Below are 7,415 nucleotides of genomic sequence, written 5' to 3'. Positions count from 1 at the left end.
AAGGATATGCCAGGGTCACGGTGGACGAAATAACGGAGGGATTTGAGGACCTCCAGCTTGACTACCCTACCGGTGAAGGGGAGACTCGGCTGGGTTCTTGTCTATTGACTCCATGCCTATGGCGGAAGGATCTCATCAAGCTTCTGAACTGGACACCTCCGCCTCCTCCGCCTCCTCCGGCGAGTCAGGGCACTCCGCCTCCTCCTCCGCCTCCTCCTCCAGCGAGTGATCAGGGCACTCAGCCTCCTTCTCCGGAGCATGGCGGCACTCCGCCTCCTTCTCCGCTTGCGCTGGCGCGCCCGAGCAGCCAGCCTCCTCCTTCTCCGCCTCATCAGCAAGGGCGGAAGAGACCCGCCACCGTTCCGGCTGCTCTGGCGCGTCGTAGTCCTTCTCCTCCGCCTCGTAAGCAAGGAAAGAAGACAGCCGCAGCCGCTCCGTCTGCTCTGCCGGCGTCTAGCAGTACAGCCAGAGGCGAGAGGCAATACAGATTCGGTCCTTCTCTGAAGACTCTAGAGAAGTTACCATACGAGAGGACCCCGGAGGAGAACGCCAAGATCGCGCGAGCCGAAGTGAGGAACTTCTTTGAAGGGGTGAAAGCAAAGAAACATCCACCTTCGGAGGAGAAGGTAGATCCGGTGAAAGCGAAGCGCACTTTGGCTGCCCTAAAAACCCAACAAAGTCTCCGCCGAAAGGCAACTATGACCGCATTATTGCAAAGTCATTTGTCGAAGCGGAGCGGTTGGGAAGTACTGTCAGTGATCAAAGGTTAAAAGAACGACGAGCTGGGAAAAAATTCCCCAGCTCGGCGAACAAGCGAACCAATCGTGCCCCCCGCTCAAGGTGCCTACTAATGATCCGAGGATGGTGCCCGGTTATAGCAATCTTGGAGATTACCTGCCCGACAATGTACATTATGAGTTCTTGGAGGTGGAGGAACACAAATACGAGTACGGGAAGCCTCTCGTCAAAGATGAAAGATCTCTAACAACGATGATGCGAAGATTCCATGATTGGTACATGAAAACCTGCAGAGAGTCTGGGGGGAGGAATACTTTGACACTGAGAGTTAGAGAGGAGCATGACCTCGTTAGAATTGAACTGTTGAATGTTCCATTTGAGGAGTTCTTCCAGTTTTTCAATCAAAAGGCCATCGATAAAGAAACGATCACTTGCTACTGTCTGTAAGTAGTACTACTTCTGTCATTAAGTCTCTCTATATAGGTCAGCTCTTTCATTGCATGTATTTATAATTATCCTCACTATATTATGTAGATTGAAGATCGCCGAATTGAAGAAAATACAAATCGATGATATTGGGTTCATTAACACAAATCTCATAGACGCAACTGAGGTTAAATATTGTGCCGAAGATACCGAGGCCAACTTGCTACGATCGTTGGTAATAAATGAAAACAAAGATATAATACTCTTTCCTTACAATTTCAAGTGAGTGTTACTGTCTTGTGCATATTCGGTTTCCCTTATTAGTCCAGGTTATAGTAATGTAATTGATGAGTTATGCATGCGTGCGCAGCTTCCACTATATTCTCCTAGAGATTAAGCTTGAGCAGGGACTAGTAACCGTCTTAAACTCGAGACGAAAAGATCCCCACGACTATGCGGACATGACTCAAATGCTCGAGAAGTAAGTTAAATCGATCATTATCCACCATATCAGCAACTTTGTTCATTTCATGATATATCAAGTAATTGTTTTCTTTGTCTCGCAGGGTTTGGAGAAAATTCACCAAAAAAGCTCCGGGACTACCGAAGAAGCTGCAATTTAGACACCCGAAAGTAAGTACTATAGTAACATGTTCCACGCATCTCCTAGTGATTCAAGCGCTAGTTTCATCAATACCATTTATAGCATGCTTGCTTATCAGTTTGATTGACCTCTATTTCTTGTAAAGTGGTTGTGGCAGGAACCCGGGAATAATTACTGTGGATACTACGTTTGTGAGTCCATCCGCCACACGACCTGTGAACGAGGGTCGCGCTATTCGTCACCCTGGGTGAGGAATTATTATTCTTCACCTCCTTTATTTTACCATCAATACACCGTAATTTTACGTTCCGTAAGTTTTGTCTTATTTCCGACGCAAAAAGGGACTGTAAGAAAATATATAATCGCCGTAAAAAATATTTTGTGTTATGTAAAATTACAAACGTAAAAACATAGTCTAAAATACACATAAACTGCAAATTTTATTGTTTTATGACCTATATTTTTATTTTCTTATGTCAAATTTTACGTAGTGAATCAATAAGAATGTAACTATTTGAATTCCACACGTAATTTAATTATGAAATGATCGTAAGATTATCTTGGGTGAAGAAAAAACTTATTCTGCACCCTGGGTGATGAATAGTAACACTGTATATATATATATATATATATATATATATATATATATATATATATATATATATATATATATATTGACCCCCTTGTTCAAATTAGATGTTTCGGATGCGGGATGAACTCCTAGAACCAGTTCGTATGCGAGCAATTCAAAAGGAATTGGCGGCATTCTTCCTTTACCACGTGATCGCTGAAGACGGAGAATACTATAGGGACCATGTGTTCATATATAATTAGGAGATTATATTGTAAGAGATAATTATTGTATATATGTAGCCGGTAGTGTCGGATAGATATACGAGAACTTGTTGTTCGACCAATCTCTCGGAAAAGGAGAGGTGGTCGATATCACTTCTCTTTGTATGCATATGTTCATGACGATCTTCTGTTTCCTTTATTTGCTTACTAGCTAGCGTGTCTAGTCCTCTCTATATACACGTATATATAGCGTCTTCCAAGCACGGACATAAGAGAGGACACTTCTCTCTATTAATTAGCTAGCTAACACAATATATGAAACACCTAAATTAAACCCCAAAACCCCCCACCCCCCCCCCCCTCCAAAAAAAATAAAAACCCCAGCCCCTGAAATGCTGGCGCTTGGATGCCTATTGGTCCCGGTTGGTGCCACCAATCGGGACCAAAGGCCCTCCTGCCTGGACTCGGCGCACCGGCCACGTGGAGACCCATCTGTCCCGGTTCGTGTAACAACCGGGACTAAAGGCCCTTATCAAAAGGCCCAAGCAAGGGCGCCGCCGCCAGGCGAAGGAAGGCCGCCACGGCCGAGAAAGCCAACGCGAATGCGAACGCCGCCAGGACGGTCGAGGCTCCCAAAAAGGCCGTCGTCCCCGGAAAATATCCACTCCCGTCGGGGTGTACAGCCTCAAGGACGGCACGATGAAGAAAATCTGGGATCTCAGAGAGCATGTCCGAAACTTTTACCCGCCGCCGGTTTGGATATTACCTTCCAAGTAATAATTAGCTAGGTTTGAGTTTTTTCTTAAGATAGCTAGCAAGTTATAACTGGAATAATTTGTACTAATTGATAAGCACATCAAATGTGTGTGTGCGCCTGATTAAATGAGATCCATGAGCATCATTCAGAATAACAAAATTTTCAAAGGAATGCAAAAGTTTTTGCCACATTTGTTTGACTATTAACCAAGAAGAATGGTGTCTACTTTACTTCATCCATTCTAAAATATGAAATAAAAGGCTTATAAGTTTTGCCCTAAGTTATGTTTTATAAATTTCACCGAGTTAATAGAGAAAATCATCAACACAGCTACGATACCAAACCAGTCAATAAATTCACCACGGAATATGTACTCCTACAGGAGTAAGACCGTTAGTGTTAAAACAACATAAAACAACAAATGTAACCATGCATTGTTGTGACACCGTAGTTCAAAGCATACATAGATGGAAAATATATGCTAGCTAGCTAAGCTAGGAGTGTTCCAACCATCACAGTAATGGCTTGTCCTTGAATTTTTACCCTCCGATTTGCAGCATCCAACTCCAGATAAAGTGTTCCGGTCCTTTTAGATACCTGATGATACATGGTAAACGAATGATTTAAGATGATTAAGCACATATTTTAGCAATTTTTTCAAACACATGCATATCAAAAGAATGATCCAGTTGGTCATAGAGGTAGTCAAGACATACTTGAAACGCCGTCAGTCTTCGTTTGCCCAGTTTTCGGCCCAGAATGGTGCTAGAGCACAATGTGCACTGCCACAAACAGGGTCCTGTTATGTAGCACAATGCCGATGGGTTATGAGATATGAAAGAAGCTGGTATATTCTCCATAGACAATATGGCCGTAATTTAATTTTCTTTCCAAAATTAAATGTAGGTGTGTTGCTATTTCTAACTCAAGAAAGAAGACCATAAGTTAAACAAGCTTCATGTACTATGGTATATATGTATTCAACTTATAGAAAGTTTACAAGATCACCTCGTCTACCCCTTTTTTCGGGGCGAAGAATCGTGAGAAGAAGTCATAACCAGATCCAGGTGGCGCCTGTCCTGTAACAATGACACCTCTGCCAGCACACTTTTTAAGTTGTTCCAAGTTAGGAAGGACATCAGCAACCTCTTCTCCCGATGAAAGTTCTACCTGAAAAAGGCCACGACGCGCAGATTCTTTTGTCATGTAGATGTATAGCATAGTTGCCTGATCTGCTACCTCATAGGAGTCGAGTTTGCAAATCCGTTGTTATGCTCAGCAAATAGGTGTAGAAAATTCTAACTCCAACGTTGTTTGGACCGTTCGAGTCAGAAGCAGTCCAACTATCCCATGTTGTGGAACAACCCTAATACTGTAGCTCCTAAATACTAATCACCACTCTCAAGTCTCAACCAGACGGTTCAGATACTGCGTACTCCAGCAGCTGCTACCCGGTTTATCCACGCCGTCACAGCCTACTGCCCCTCAGTTTTCGTTGCAGGTTGCCACGATTTTGCCATAGTTCTGAATTTTATGATTTGGCGAATATAGTTTTATATTTCTCTAAAGAAATACTACCACTATACACCCGCAAGAGAAAACTACCTCTATAACTAAATATAATACGTTTTTGCAGTTTAAATTGAACTACAAAATGTCTAATATTTTGTTATAGAGTACCCCTCTGAATTTCAGGGGCCATGGCCCTTCACACTGATTTCTTCCGGTCAAAATCAGGGTGGACACGGTCCAGGCCGGTCCGGTCCCGGTCCGAGCCGTCGTTTGGACCGACCGCCGGCGGGCCAGACCGGACCGGACCGAGGAGGCGAGCGGTCCTGTTTTGGGGGACCAGACCGATGCTGACAAAGCCCGAGCCGGACCGACTGGACCGAATGGACCGGCCAACAACTACCGGCGTCGATGTGTGCGAGTGCAGCGGCGAGGTGGGGTACGTGCATGACTGATGGGACGAAGTGGACGACGTGCGCGAGCGCCTACGTGCACGAGAAATTAGCTATCAACTGAAACTTGGGCGAAACCAACAAACTGAATTTTCTGAACCTGTTGAAACTGAACCAACGTAACTCTCTCTCTCTTTCTCTCCGTAACTACCAGTCCTAGTCTCTATTGCATGATGGCACGAGCTTATCTAGATGAGTTTGTTACGGAGTTTGTTAGCGTAGTAGCCGCACCTGCATCCTCCTCTTCTCTGTACATTTGTAACACTCGATAGATACATGAACATACGACCTGCTTCTCTCCTATTGCTCCTTCTTACACTGACGAAACTAACGAAACTGAAGTGCGTGAGAAATCCCCACGAGCACAGAGGGACTCCTCGAACAGCAGCGGTGGCTTCACCTTCAGAGCGTTGGGATTATGTCCAGTTATTCCTGGTTGTGCCGGCGACGCGTTTTTATAGCTGGGGCAGCTGGTAACCGGTGTACGTGCTGTTGCCATGGCAGGATTGGTGCCAGGTTTGGGGTCGATTCCATGGTCGAGAACATCATATCGGCGCCGGTGCGCGCACGGCAGCGATGGCGAGTGGCGTCAAGAGGCTATGGCGCATTGGAAAGTGAAGAAGGGATGAGAGGGGAAGCTCGTGGACATGATGGTTCACACGGGGGCTGCCGGTGGCCACGACGACGAGGCACGGCAGCGGCGGTGACTACGTTTTTTCGGTCCGACTGAGCGGCTCGGTTAAAGACCCGACCGGACCGACAGTTTCTTGGGCCGAAAATTGCAGCCCGGACCGACCAGATTTTCTACCGATCCTGGACCGTAACCGTCCGGTCCTGAACAGGCCACGAGCGGGCCGAAAAGCTTGCTCGTGTCGTCCACCCTGAGGTCAAATTATCCCAGCTAAGCTTTCCCGTTAAATCCGTATTATGTGCCCGTGCTTGTAGCATTGCTCAGATTGGTATCAGAATGCTCTTGACAGAGCAATGGTGAGGCAGTTATATACGTACGATGAAGTCGTCGGTGGTTGCTGCTCGGTGAACACCGACTATGGGCGTGGCCTTCAGGAATATGGACGGCAGCTCGTGGGTGGAGCTGCAGTCCACGAAAACATCGCTCGTGGGGAAATCCAGCTCGATGAACGGTTTCCCCTGCTCCTCCTCCGTCACCCGCGGCCGCGAACTTGCTCCGGGAACCTTCCGGGCGGTCAGGATCCCGGACTCGGTCACGAACTCGATCACGTCGTGCTGCTTCGGGAGGACGGCGGTGAAGAGGAAGTGAGCGGACGCCAGTGTCCCGTGCCCGCACAGCGGGACCTCGGTGGTGGGGCTGAACCAGCGGACGCGGAACCGCGGGGTGGACGACGAGCTGGAGCCTCCATCGCGGGGGAAGAGGAAGGCCGTCTGGGATACGTTGAACTCCGCAGCGACGGACTGAAGCCACTTGTCGTCATTGGCAGCGGCGTCGTCCTTCAGGAGGCACACCGCCGCCGGGTTGCCCTTGAACGGCTCGCCAGTGAAGGCATCCACCTGCGTGCATGCCAACAACCACACAAAAACTATGGACGTCGAAATGCGATGGAGCAAATTTCTTATACTAGGAGAAGAGAAAAATGGCGGATCGATCCAGGAGCCATAGCAGGTAGTTGAGCAGGTACGGGCGCAGCGCACTGACCATGGCGTACTGGACGGTTCGGTTGGCCATTTCCATGAAGCAGCTAGCTGCCTAGCTCCAAATCTGTGCAGGGTGTACTCAGTACTGGGTGTACTGGATGATGCTGGACGACGATCCACCACGTTTTCAAAAGATACTGTAGTACTAGCCACCGGCAGGTAGGGTCCTCATCTGCCTACGCACTTAAGGTCAGTTACTACAGATAATGCTATTGCCTCATAGAACATGTGGATTCACTATTCCTGACTGACATGTTTGTCGTCCATGCACCTTGCCACTCCCCCTGTTTTTATTTACTAGGTATAATTACCCGTGCGATTGCTATGGTGCCAAATAATTTTCAGCACGACAATAATAGATTAAAAATAAACTGGCAAGCCTGTCAGGATTATCGTGGAGTCTGCAGCTTGGCTTCTTCGGCTAAGTCAGAATGAGAAGAAGGAGATATATGAATCACATTTT

General features: G+C 47.0%; 1 pseudogene; it reads right to left on the bottom strand.

Moving 5' to 3' along the window:
- Positions 1-3,629: 3,629 nt before the first annotated feature.
- LOC125512450 lies at positions 3,630-7,070 on the bottom strand (annotated as a pseudogene).
- Between the last annotated feature and the right edge of the window lie 345 nt (positions 7,071-7,415).

This window comes from Triticum urartu, chromosome 6, assembly GCF_003073215.2.
Source record: "Triticum urartu cultivar G1812 chromosome 6, Tu2.1, whole genome shotgun sequence".
In the NCBI taxonomy this organism is placed as follows: domain Eukaryota; kingdom Viridiplantae; phylum Streptophyta; class Magnoliopsida; order Poales; family Poaceae; genus Triticum; species Triticum urartu.
Note: the sequence above shows the minus strand (reverse complement) of the source record. Positions and strands in the feature narration are given on the sequence as shown.